Raw genomic sequence first — 14,262 nt, forward strand, 5'->3', positions numbered from 1 at the left:
ATTATCTGTACGATCGTTTCGGAAATCCGTGCTTTTTATTTGTGATATACATGAAGTCACGTAGAACAATTATACATAGTTTTTTTGGTAAGCACGGTCTCCTCATCAGCAAATTCAGGAGGATTTATATTGAATTTAAAAGACACCAAAAATAAACCTAGCATTAAAAGTAAGGCAGATGAATCTGAAAAATTGAAATAAAAGGTTTGGATTTAAAATTTATAAGAAAATTAGTATAGGTTAGAGATAGAAATGAGTAGAAAAAAAATATATTTTTGAATTTACATAATAAATTTGATTTAAAAATATATAGAGATAGTTACCTTTTAGTTTTTCTTTTTTTTTTTAAATCAGGAACTGTGTTTAAAGTAGTCATTTAGATGTTTGCTATAGCTTTTTATTTTATTGAATGATGAATTTTAAAAGGGCGACGCTCGTGCAGAAAATTGTTTCCGTTAGCGTATTTTGATTTTATTTATATACTTCAGAATAATAAAAAGCAACAATTAACAAAGAAAAATTTTCGGACAATTACATTGTGATGTAATTAACATGTAAAAAATTTCGGACAATAATTGAATAAAAAGCCACAATTAACAAAGAAAATTGCACCGGGAAAATGCCTATTTCGGACAATTACATTGTGATGTAGATTACTCAAAATACAGTTTAGATCATTTTACAGCACTACTATCAAAGACATTCGCTTCGGATTTTACCATGCAATTTGAATATGAATCTTTATATCCTTTTCATTAACTTCCCTTACTCTATGACATTTAAATTCCTATACAACTTTTAATTGTGATTTTCCATTTCTCACTGACTTTAGCAAATACGGTGTAAACAATTATAACTATTTGCTAATATTTTCTTCTCTGAAGAGATGGTAGACATCGAAATCCTATAGGATAAGGAGTCATAATATTTCAAATGTATTCTTTGTCTTACATAGAATAATAAAAATCTTTTGATTTGAAATTTATCCATTTCATGTCATAAATTTTTAAATTAATTGAATGACTAAAATTATATATATATATATATATATATATATATATATATATATTTGTTTGCACGATACCCAAAATAGCCAACCTGTAACAACATAGGGATGGAATTACTTTTCCCCAAACGAATGCACCAGGTTTATCATGTACAAAATTAGCTTTTTGTTGGTAACATCGGATGAAAATCACATCGGACGAGTTGGTAAGAAAGGAGAGTTTTATGAAAACTTAAAGTCATAAAATTTCCATCCCATTAACGAAGCGGCTGTAATGAAGAGATCCAGGATGAAATAAACCAGAGTTATAAAAAAGAAAAAATGTAAGTCTTTGAATTTCAACAAAGTTTTGTACTATATATATATGTATGTATATATATATATCTGTGTGTGTAAGTATAAAATAAAATAATTATATATATATATATATATATACATATACACATGCACATATATATGTATATTAAATTGTAATTCAATGAATTTCAAAAAACTCTCATTGAAATGAAATGAAGTGGTTGAGTTTCATATCAAATAATTTTTATTATTCTAAGCAAGACAAAGAATGCTTTAGAAAATTAATCTCCTTAACCTATAGGGTTTCGATGTTTACTATCTCATCAGAGGAGAGAAAATATTAGCAAATACTTATAAAGGTATGCACCCTATTTGCTAAAGTCAGTGAGACATGGAAAGTCAAAGTCAAAATAATAAATTTATCAGAAGTCCTGTAGCAGGAGGATTTGCAGAAAAAGGATATGAAAGTTTTTTAGATCAAGCTTGCTTGGTAAAATCCATGTTATGCGTTCTTTACATCCGTTTTGTAATAATGTCCAAGTTATATATTGGGTAATCTGCATAGCTGTGTAGATATTCGAATCGGGCAAGTGCTTGTATAAATTTTGGATAACTTGTAGAATATTGCTACCAGTAATATTTTGTAAACCTTACAATCTCACGTTTCCATAACAACTGATTGTTAAATAAACACTATTCTGAAGTATATGTATATATATATATATATATATATATATATATATATATACATATATATATATGTATATATATAACTACTTCATTTATTCACATAAATTTAATATACGAAAGTATAGATTTATGCGTAAACTTTAAGTATTTACTTCAAAAGTGCTCAATACGTAAGTAGAGCTAGTTACATAGGCATGACTTCCTTAGATTTCAAAACCCGATACTATGACCACAAAAGCACACTCAAAAATAAAAAAAAAACTCCGTATAAAAACAACACTAGCGAATAAATACTGGGAACTCAAAGAAAGCGGACATTCGCCGGTAGTCGAATGGAAAATAATGAGACAAGCTACCACATGCAGACATTTAGACGACCCATGTAAATTATGCCTCCATGAAAAATTTTCTATCCTGTACTTTAAAGAACCTCAAAATCTATTAAACTGTAGGCGGGAAATAGCAAACAACTGTGTTCACAAAATAAAACTTACTCTAGGATAGCGATACAAAATAGCTTTAAAAACTAACAATAACGATAGAAAACAAACAAATAAATAAATTAAATAAACATGAATATACATAAACGATCACACACATATATGTATATATATATATGTATGTATATATGTATATATATGTGCATTATTGTGTACACATAGGTATATTTATATGTATAAAAAAAAAGGAGAACGGCCACCTAAAACCACTAACCTAGTTCTAAAACAGGTCCTTTGTTTGATAAAATGCATGCCCATTGCCTGATAGGAAGGGGCGCGGTTGATACTAAAAAGCTGATTGGCCAACTAGAAATCCTCAACATATATAAAAACAAGAAGCAACGACAGAATTTGCGCATAAGCCTGACGAATCCTATAGATGAAACGCAGAATATTCAGTGTAGCTTAATCGCCATATATATTTTATAAATTACTATATGTATATATATATATGTATATGTATATATATACATATATATATATGTATATATATACATATATATATATATATATATATATATATATATATATACTGAGGTAAATTTTGGATAACTTATAGAATATTGCTACCAGTAATATTTTTTAAACCTTACAATCTCACGTTTCCATAGCAACTGATTGTTAAATAAACACTATTCTGAAGTATATGTATGTATATATATATATATATATATATATATATATATATATATATATATATATATTTAAATAAGGGAGTAGTCACCAACAATGTGTATTTTTTAACATTATTATATTATTCCGTGTCTTGGTTTTTCATTGAGAATTATGTTTGGATCATTGTAATAATGTTTTTAAGTCATTGAAATTGTTTACGTACGTTTCAGACGGTCTGATGCGTCCTCGTCAGAAATTATTTTCAAATGTGTAAAAATGGCGATTTTCGTTAGTTTGAAGTTTTTCCAAGGAGTGGAGGCTTGTAAGTGTTTATTATACATTGGTATGCTGAATTTGTATTACATTTTTTTATGGCTTTTTTATTTGGTTTGTCCAGGGAGATTTTTGACCTGGCTGTAGTCAGACGCTATCTTTCTGCTAATGTGTTTTTCTTTTCCTTTAGGGTGGGGTAGGGTGTGTGTGTGTGTGTGTGTGTGTGTGTGTGTGTGTGTGTGTGTGTGTGTGTGTGTGTGTGTGCGCGTGTGTGTGCGTGTGTGTGTTTGCTTTTATTGGTTTGGGAATGTGTATATTGTTTTATAGTATTTTGGGGTTATTTGCTTTCTTAGAAAGGCGGCTGTGGTCCGAGGTCGTTACTAATGTGTATGTGTGGGGAGGGGGGACTGGCACTTCTGAAGTAAGGGTAGGGGTGCTTTCATTCTATTTTGATATTTATTTTTTGGATTCTTGGATTTTAGTATTGTGATTTTTCGTTTTAGTCTTATATTATGTTTGTTTAGAAAGAGAGGTGTATTTAAAATAGGGGATTTTTTAATGTTTCTGTTTATTTGTCTCCCCATGTGGGTATGGCCAGACCCAAGATCGGTTCCTAGTGTGGGGAAGATTTTGTTCCCCAGAGGGGGGGGGCATTGGGGGGGGTAGGTATGGGAGGGGGATGATAGAAGGGAAGATAGTCGTTTCAGTCATGAGAGGGTTCTCCTCCCCTGACTGAGGAGGGAACGAGGTGTTGGAACAGATATTATACTACGGTTCTAGGTGTCTCCTAGTGTTGTTGGTTTCGAGGTTAAGTAGGGTTGGTATTGTTCGGTGTGTTGTATTAGAGATAGGGGTGTTATGTCTGTGTGTGGTTGTACGCGCACGTGTGTGTGTTTTAATGTGTCGGTTCTGATTTATGTGTGGGTGTGTGTATGTGTATGTGTATGGATGTGCATGCGAGTGTACCTTGCATTTCATGTTTTTGTGTGATGGTATTAGGTTCTGTTCAGTTCAGGAGTGAATTTGGTGATGAAGTTTTTTTCCTGTGTAAGTAAATAAAAATAATTGTCTGTTTGGAAGATTGGCATTATTTTGAAGCTGTTTTCACTGCATGTGTGTACGTGTTTTGAAACATATAGGTGTCTGTTATCTGCAATTTTGATGTTGCTCTTATGTAAGGCCACTCTATCTTTCTTTCGTTGGAATTTATTAACCCATTTTATATTAATATATATATATATATATATATATATATATATATACATATATATATATGTATATCGATAATCACCTGATTAGTATAAATAGGTGTTCTGATCAATATTCCGATGGGTGGTTTTCTGTTTTATATAGTGCTAGGTCGAACTATCATCTCAATATCATTGAGGCGTTAGTCATTAATAACTCTCGACCTAGCCTGTGTAGACAAAAGATTTTGAAACATCAGTTGGAAATATTTACAGTGAGATTATAATTTTTTTTTCTCACTGGTCTTCCAACTGATACCAAATTCCCTTCTTTCCTCATTCGTTTATTAGTTTTTAATTTATCATTCTGACGTTTCCTCTTAGAGGGTCAGACGATAAGGCCTTAAGGAAATTTTAATAATTTCACCTGCCCGTTTTATTTTTTTGTTTCTTTGGTATTTAAATTAAATTATGTTTCCTCTGAAATTTCTCCTTCCATTTTGCTGTATCAAGAATTTACTTATATATGTATATATATATGTATATATGTACATATATATATATATATGTATATATATGTATATGTATATGTATATATATATATATATATATGTGTATACTGAGGTAATGACCAAGCAAATGGAATAAAAGGTGTCTTTGTAGATGGGTTCGAATCTCCTGATTATTAGTAATCATTATTTCCTGCACTGATAATTGCGAAAGCATGAAACACTGGAGTGTAGGTCAAAATAAAAAATATATAATCAGATATGGGAAAATACTTTTTCAAATACTTTACATTAACACTAATAGTTTTATTACAATTTCTCCCTAATTATTTTAGAGTATTAAAACTCCGGTGAAAACTTACAGGAGGTATCCGATAAGTAATGTTCTTGACTCACTCTTCATGGCGATAACACTTGGCACAGTTATTAAACTTTCTCTACATAAGAATCGAGTGAGAATTACCATTTTCTCATCATTTAATGCAGCTCTGGGGATTGTTTTTATAGAACATACCACGTTGGTCCTCCAACCACGACGAACGCATCATCTGGTGAATCCTTTCCTTTCAAAAACAACTCCATAGCTTATATTAACACGATGTAATAAGAATTTAACTAAATTTTATCCGGCGTTTCAATGTATTAAGGTGTTTTTTAATGCTCTCTTGTATCCGTTGTCAGGAAATCCGCCATCACTATTTCGTCCTGGTTTCAGAAGACTCTCCACCTTTGATCACTGGATCATAGTTTTGTACCTAGTTTTTTTTTTATCCTGTGTAATCAGTCTTTTGAATAACATTGACTCATCTTCTTGACACATCTCCAAATTCATCCTCGAGTACTTAATGCGTTCTCGCTTCTGGAAAAGTATCAGTAACCTGGAAATCAATCCGGCAGACACTTTATGTATATCATTAATATTTTTTTCCACAGGCTCTATACTAATTTTAACATCTAGGGCTATTTGTCGAATAAAATGCGGCGATCTTCCAAAATGGCAGTCTTAACTTGATTGATAGATTTCATCATCAATGGAAGAAGTGGGGGGGGGGCAATCAGGTCAGAAAATTGCTTCCACATATTCCCGGCCATGTTTGAATTCACATGGCCAGCCTTTTAAAAGATCTGTGACAATAAGGCTTTGGTAGGGTGTATTCCAATTCTTTCTGTAGCTGTTCATTTGAACCTGAAACATAAAAATCGATCAATCATCTCATAAGATGTATAGCAATAGAATACTGAATTTCTTCCAAGAGTGTATGATAATTTGAAATGCCCGTACAACAACAGCCTGGAACGCACATCGTGTTCGTGGTTCTTTCAATAATAACGTTTTTTCCTCATATTTCTAAAATATTTTCGCACACACGTGTTTTACAACATTGCTATATAACATGTTTTTTTAAAGTCTCTTTCCCCACTACTTAACGATGGCCATAGCAAGCGCTTTCTCACCCTCGTGTTTTCATGTCCATCTTCCTCGGTGCACAAATTGCTTCTCCCCTTGACCACATAGTGGATTTTCTCTCCTTTTCTTGTCCAGCAAGCCTGCTAATTTCCATATCGCTAGAACGCCTGCTGCTGCTAATCGTTTCGTGAATAAACTATCGTACGACAGCTGATTACTTTGCCATACGTGATATGTTACAACAAGACAGGAAGCCATTTCCTGTAAAATCCTAACAAGAACGAAAGATGGATATCACAACTACAAGTGATTCCTATTAACTTTAGTCTTGAACATATTAAAGCTGTCAAAAGCAGGAAGATTTTACAACCTTGCAGTCCTTGGAAATGAGCTAGTGAAATATGAAACTGTATTACAATGAATTAGTAAGACAGGGAGTTGATGGGAAAACACCAAAACTATAAGCAGGAGGAAAGAGAGTACCACAAGTCTACAGTGTCAGGGTTAACCTCTGAGAAAAACGTGTTTATTTCTAAACGCTTACCGGGAAAAGCTGACATAGATTCTTAAGAATTTTTGGTTTGTCATAATGTAATTAACCTAGTGGGGTGGCTTTTCAACACCGCTCTTGTCCTTGTTCCCAGCCTCCTGCTCAGAAGGTAAATAAACATACCTCATTTCAACAATAAAAAAGCCTGAAAGTATGCTGCTTAAATTTCTAAATAGCAGAATAGTGTCAAGGCAAACCTCATCTGGTGCGACAATTGGTCGGAACCAGTTCTACAGAATGTGACTTCTACATAGATCATTTCATCGTCTGTATTTAATTGGTCCGATTACTCATTCGCTTCTTTTTCTGCTTCGGCAAAGTTCAAAAGTCGTGTGAGTAAAGTGCGCGGTAGTTCAGTAGAAATTAAACCAAAATAAAATGGATGAACCAAACGAACACGGGAAGAAAAGTGCATTTTATTTTTCTTTTGTTGTTGTTGTTGTTGTTGTTGTTGTTAATGTCGGCAAAGTTCAAAGGTCATAGGTGTGGAGTTTATTATGTTTAGATAAAATAGGGACATCAAAGGAGCAAGCAATTTTCACAGGAATGGCTTCCTCGGGAGTTTGATAGCAAAAAAATAGTAATCAAATTGTTATTTTCTTTAATGACTGTATTTGCTTCAGTTTATTTCCTTATGTACACATCAGAAAATTACATTAAAATTGGGTTTTAATTCTATCAGCAGGACCCTAGGAAAGTGGTTCTTTGAAAGAAGTTATTGAAACAGGAATAATATTTATAGAAAAGACTGAGATCAGCAACATCACGTCTCTTAGAGGGATGTTGAAGTGTGGAAGAAAGTGTTGCATCAATCGAATTACAGATACGTTTCTGCACCTTATCAAGAGCCCGCAAATGGGAGAAGAGCGATATGCGAAATGCATCCATGTATAACAGTACTCCATACATGGTTTGACAGTAGATTTGTAGGGATAAAGATTAGCCTCCCGTGTAAGAAAGTGTTTATAGCGATAGAGAAAAGTCATTTTATGCAAAATAGAAAGAGTAGTGCATCAAATCACGAAGGATTTCATGATAAAGAAAGAACAAGTTTCATAGTCGAGTTCTCTTCAAGAGCAGAACCTCACATGATAATTTCATGTAGAAAACGGCACGTCTACGATTGAAAAGCATGAGTTGAGTCGTAACATGATTCAACGAAACAAGCCGTTTCGTACCCCAGTCTACAACTGAACCAAGTCAACTTCTAGATTAGCTGAATATTTTAACTGATCCGGGGGCAAAAGGTGACTAACCAAATTAAATACAAGTCACCCATGGAATCCTAAACAAAATAAAATTTTCTATCCTTTCTGCAATCTTACCATATTTAACGCACATCAACTTCAGTTCATGCGTGACTTATCCACCAAGTCTCAATTATGAATGTTCAATAGTCTTTATTTTATCTCCGATCAATGTCTGTTTCTTTGTTTGTATATTTGTTCACAATTTGATTAATATATACAAAAAGGTCCATTACTTTCCTAATTAATTTTCATACTGGCAACTTACTCGCATAAACTTTATTTCATTCATTTCTATGATTCTTGCAATATATACGTTCAAGAGGTAACCTCATTTGCCTATTACATTAAGAAAAATCGATTTTACTTAATAATTGTATGTTAGTTACCATTTATAGCGAGAGAATTGTTTTAAGTGTCCTAGTTAAGATTGTTATTTAAAGTTGATTTATATTTATAATATATTTAATTTATTTTGAATTATTACCGACATCAATATTTTTCATTTTTATTTTAGAAATCGGTTTCGGGTTATAATCTCTAGACGCCACCTGTTGGATCAAATACAATATTTGCCTTCGAAAACTCTGCGACAAATAACGTTTAATACATATTAGTAAACGCCTTTACAAAAAAACGCCAGTAAAGTACCTCTATGAAAAATAGCAGTGAAATGGTGCCTTTACAAAAAAAAAAAGCCAGTGAAAACAATTCCATTTTTTTTATTAACTGCTCACCAAATTATGCTTCTGCTTAAAAATACTTTTTTTCACCAGCCTTCGTAAACTCTCCTAACTTTTAAAAGGTTAAGGAATCTCATTCTTTTTTTTTTTTACACTGCACTGCTTACCAAATCAAAATACTTTTTCTCCAGCTTTAATGAACCAGAAAAGGCGCCGTCTGTTGGATCAAATACAATATTTCCCTTCAAAAACTCTTTAAACTACGGCAAATTACGTTTTATACGTGTTAGAAAGTGCATATATATATATATATATATATATATATATATATATAAAGGGGGGGCAGTAAAGTGCCTTTACGTAAAAAAAAAACAGTGAAAAGTGCCTTTACAAAAAAAAAAAGAAAAGAAAAGCCAGTGAAATGAATTCCATTTTTTCTAAAACTTTTCGCAAGTAACCCACGCATTTCAAAGGCTTATTTTGACATCATTAGCACCCGTGGCTGTGTGGGCAAAATAGCGTGTCCCTAAGCATTTCGCCTTCTTCCTCTGTTTCACGTTCCAGCCCGGACATCGCGGCTCGTTCTTTTTTCGGTCACACGAGCACACCCTATTATTTTGATTGGAACAAAAGTTTTTTGTTGCCTTTTTTTATTTTTTGGAGGTGGGGGTTCCAGCGCACGAACACCAAAAAGGGTTCAATATCCGAAGAAAAGCTTCTCCTCTTTGTATCTCTTCTGCCGAAATATCTGGGAGAGAGGATGTAACGTAATTCTTCTTTTTGGAGGCAATTACATTTTCATCCGTTTTTATCCGTTTTTTTTTTTTTTTTTTTTTTTTTGTAAATTGTTGTGGTAGTATCGGCGTTACCTGCGATGAAAGTGATCAATATCCTTAGTATTGCAGGCGTGTTCAAAACGGAATTTCATGTCGACCTGGGCAAAGCCGGGTATTAGTGCTGGTATATCTATAAATATGAGAATGTGTGTGAGGACATTTCTCAACCTTTACACTCAAGGACTTTCATCTATAAATTTAAAATTTGGTATATAGGGTATTCAGACACATATAAATCATTTTAATCGGGTTTTTTTTTTCGGAAAAGGGGCTGCTAAAGGATCAAAATTGAAAATTTGGTACATTGGGGGTTATCGGATTTTTATCTGTTTGTCAACTGTTTCATAATTGCGCATGCGTTAATCGTTAACATGACAGAGTCCTTATATTAAGAAAAAGTAGGTTTGAAAACACTTTTAAATCGTGTCAGGCTGGCCTAATGGTTATCGTACTTGACTCATTGTCTTTAGGTTTTGATTTCGATCTAAGCTTGAGTTTGTTTTTGTTTTTTTACAAGAAGTGAATTGTTTAGAAAAACATAATACTCACATGCACATGTCTCAGTTTCTGTATGAATTAAAATATAAAATTTATACATATTTTATGCCCGAGCAACGCCGGGCGGCCTGCTAGTATGCTCTAAATATGCAACTCTGTATTACAAGTACATCAGTGTTAAGCCCATTTCAGATCATACCTCTTACTGATGTGACGATTAGCAAAATAAGCCTGAAGAATCCTAGAGTGGATGAAACGCGGAATATTCAGTGTAGCTTAATCGCCATATACATTTTATAACTTACTAACTAGCTCTAACTACGTATTGAGCACTTTTGAAGTAAATACTTAAAGTTTACGCATAAATCTATACTTTCGTATATTAATTTTATGTGAGTAAATTAAGTAGTTATATATATATATATATATATATATATATATATATATATATATATATATATATACTTCTATTAAATTGTTTTTGTGTATTGATATATTCCGCGTTTCATCCACTCTAGGATTCTTCAGGCTTATGCGCATAAGCCTGAAGAATCCTAGAGTGGATGAAACGCGGAATATTCTGTGTAGCTTAATCACCATATACATTTTATAACTTACTATATATATATATATATATATATATACAGGGTGAAACGATGAAATTGTCGCCCTAGAAAAGACGACATGATACCATTTCCGTTTGTTGAAAACCGGTTTTCTTTTTTGTTACAGACAATCTACTAACTGGCCAGTTTTTTACAAATCACAAGAGTGATATGTATCTTCTATCATGTCTGATAGTGACACAATATTAAACGAACGAGATCGCACATGCACCGCTGTACAAATCATGCTCTTTAAAGATACAATTTTGATAACAGGACCATTGCCAGCACGTTCAAGATGCCTCGCTGGACTGCCATAAATAACAGGGACGTGCTCAGCGTGATAAAAACAAAGTTTCTGGCCACGGTTATGGTATTTGGTGTAGTTTCAAGTGAGGACCACATCATGCCACTTCACATCTTCGAAGTCGGCTTAAAAGTCAACACCAATGTGTACCTGAATGTGTTGAAAAGTGTGATGATCCCCTTGTACAATCAGGTGGCCAATGGCAGACCATGCGAGACCCCGAGACCCAGGCTTGATTTCAGGAGGAGTGCTACCACTTTGTACCCTTATCTCAATGGCCCCCTCCTCCCCCAACCTGGATTACTTCACTTGGTCATACTTCAAGAACATCACCAACATGACCTCCCACAACACCAAAGCTAGCCTAATCGCTGCCATCTGCCGAGTATATATAATGTAAGAGAGAGAGAGAGCAATCACGCAAAAAATCACTTACAATCTGTTGTCGCTGTAGGTACCACCTAAAAAAATAATATGAACGTTATAAGATTGGTGTCGCTAAGAAGTACATTTAAAATAAAACATATACGATGTAATCATATTAAAAATTACATTTTTTCCAAACAATACACATACTTCACGTTAGCTGATGATGATTATTGTTCGTCGAAGCTATTGATTAACCTGCAGAATTGCGCAGTTTAACTCCGGACGCCGAGATCAGCATTGCTCAGTAGTTACATGTGAAGTCGGGAAAGTTTTTAGTCGAGAAAAAAAAAAACAAAGGAATAACGAAGTAACGTTGTCAGTCTAACTATTGGTTTGATATTCATCGCCTGACACTTTTTTGTTGCCATAAAGCGGCGTCACTTTATATTGTCATCGCCGGCAACTCCTGTGGCGCAGTTTGAGCCAAGCTGTGTCTTTACCTTGTATCTTCTGGCTTCGTGGAGAGAGAGGCCTGCTGCACGGACAACAATTATATTCCCATATCACCATGTCCAGGCTATGTAGCTCCACCGCTACACCATTGTCTCTCGAGACGAGCGGTTGCCAACAACATTGTGTAAACGACTTACTTGAATACATGTGGAAGTTTGAGATTTCGATGATTGTAAACTATTTTTATATGATCCAAATTCTATAATCTTACGTTATTTATTCGTCGCAAAAAAACAATATGTAACATCATATTTTATACACGAATGTTTATCGTCTTATGTAACCACGTTAGTAACTATACGTCAGTAAAAATATGCAACAATAAATATAAGACAATCAAAATCTGTAACAATTAAATAACTCCCAAAAATGTCGCACTCTAGTCAAAAAAAAAAAAAAAAATAGAATTAACGACAAATCATCATCGTATCGCCCGGACCAAATTGACTCTTTCTCTACACTTTCAGAAACTACTGGCCGATTTGGGTAAAGTTTTGTATGGACATTTTTTATAATAAGATGCAGCGAACTAAATATTATGGTATCCATTTGATGCACAGTTAGGGATTAATAGGAATTAATATGGATTAGTATTTAATGCAAACATGATCACAAATTTAACCATATTCAACCATCAATTCTAAGTGAATTAGCTATAACTTTTTGACATTTTTAACAGGCTGAAATATCTAGCACACACACACACATACATACACACACACACACACACACATATATATATATATATAGAGAGAGAGAGAGAGAAAGAAAGAGAGAGAGAGAGAGAAAGAGTAAGAAAGGGAGACAATGAAAGAGAAAGAAGAAAAGTGATTTTGCCCTTCATGAAGCTGCTAATATGCCATGTAACGCTTCTTTAAGCAGTTAAGTGCTATTTGCGTAATTCTCTCTCTCTCTCTCTCTCTCTCTCTCTCTCTCTCTCTCTCTCTCTCTATCTCTCTCTTACTCTCTCTCTCTCTCTCTCTCTCTCTCTCTCTCTCTCTCTCTCTGAACAATAATACGTTTTTAACAGATCCTTGCATAATGAAAACATTTATGACGTCATTCTCACTATGCATTAATAATTCCAAAAACATTTGTTTACTTGCTACACGTTGGGTTAAAGACAACCAGAGGACGGTGGATTCTGATTGTGAATCCTCCTGGATTTTCACTGGATCCTTGCATAATAGAAGCATCTACGATGTCATTCACACTACGCATTAATAATTCCAAAAATATCATGATCAGTAACAATTAAATAACCCCTGAAAACGTGGCACTCTCGTAAAACAAATAAAAGCTTACTATAAATCATCATCATTATATGAAGCGGGTTGCCCGGACCAAATTAGCTCTTTCCCTCCACGGGTCTCTATCTTCCATGGCCTTAAGAAGATCTTCAAGTTATAAGCCAGTGTCTTCTGTCAATAGTTTTGTGTACGTCTTGACAGGTCTTCCTACTTTAGCAGTTCCATGTGTAGAATTCCACAGTACGATATCACAGACGACCTCATCTTTATAGCTGAAAAAGTATACACCAGGATGTTCCTTAATAGAATACAACCTGAAATGGAAAAGATGCCCAAAAGAAATCAAAATGGGTTGAGAAAAAGCCGTTCAATAATCAATCAAATTTTGACTTTTAGAAAAATTATTGAAAGAATAAAAGCAAAGCAACTACCGGCAATATTAATGTTTATAAAATTTTCAGAAGCTTTTCATTCGGTTTACAGAGAAAAGATGAAACATATTTTCTTGGCATATGGTATCCTTGAAGAAATCGTTTCAGCTACAATGATCCTATATTAAAATAGTAAAGTCATGCTGCGCTCTCCGGACGGCAACACCGACTTCTTTAAAATTACTAAAAAAAATCTTTAATATATATATTTTTTAATCCAGGTTCGTCGCAGGCTTGCAAGTTTTAATTTACGGCAGCGAGAACAGCAACGCTTAGCGATTGCGTGCGAAGTCGGGGAAGGTTTGACCCAGAAAGCATAAAAGAATAACAAAGAAGCAACGTTGATATTATATCTCTATTGTTTTGTGGTTCAGTGAGTAATTGTCTGATATTTCTTCACTTGCTACAAGCTGAAGTAGACACAACCAGAGGACGAAGGATCCTGATGGTGAATCCTCCAAGATTTTCACCAGACCCTTGCATAATAG

This window comes from Euprymna scolopes, chromosome 6 (assembly GCF_053919585.1).
Source record: "Euprymna scolopes isolate OS-2025 chromosome 6, ASM5391958v1, whole genome shotgun sequence".
Classification (NCBI taxonomy): Eukaryota; Metazoa; Mollusca; class Cephalopoda; order Sepiida; family Sepiolidae; genus Euprymna; species Euprymna scolopes.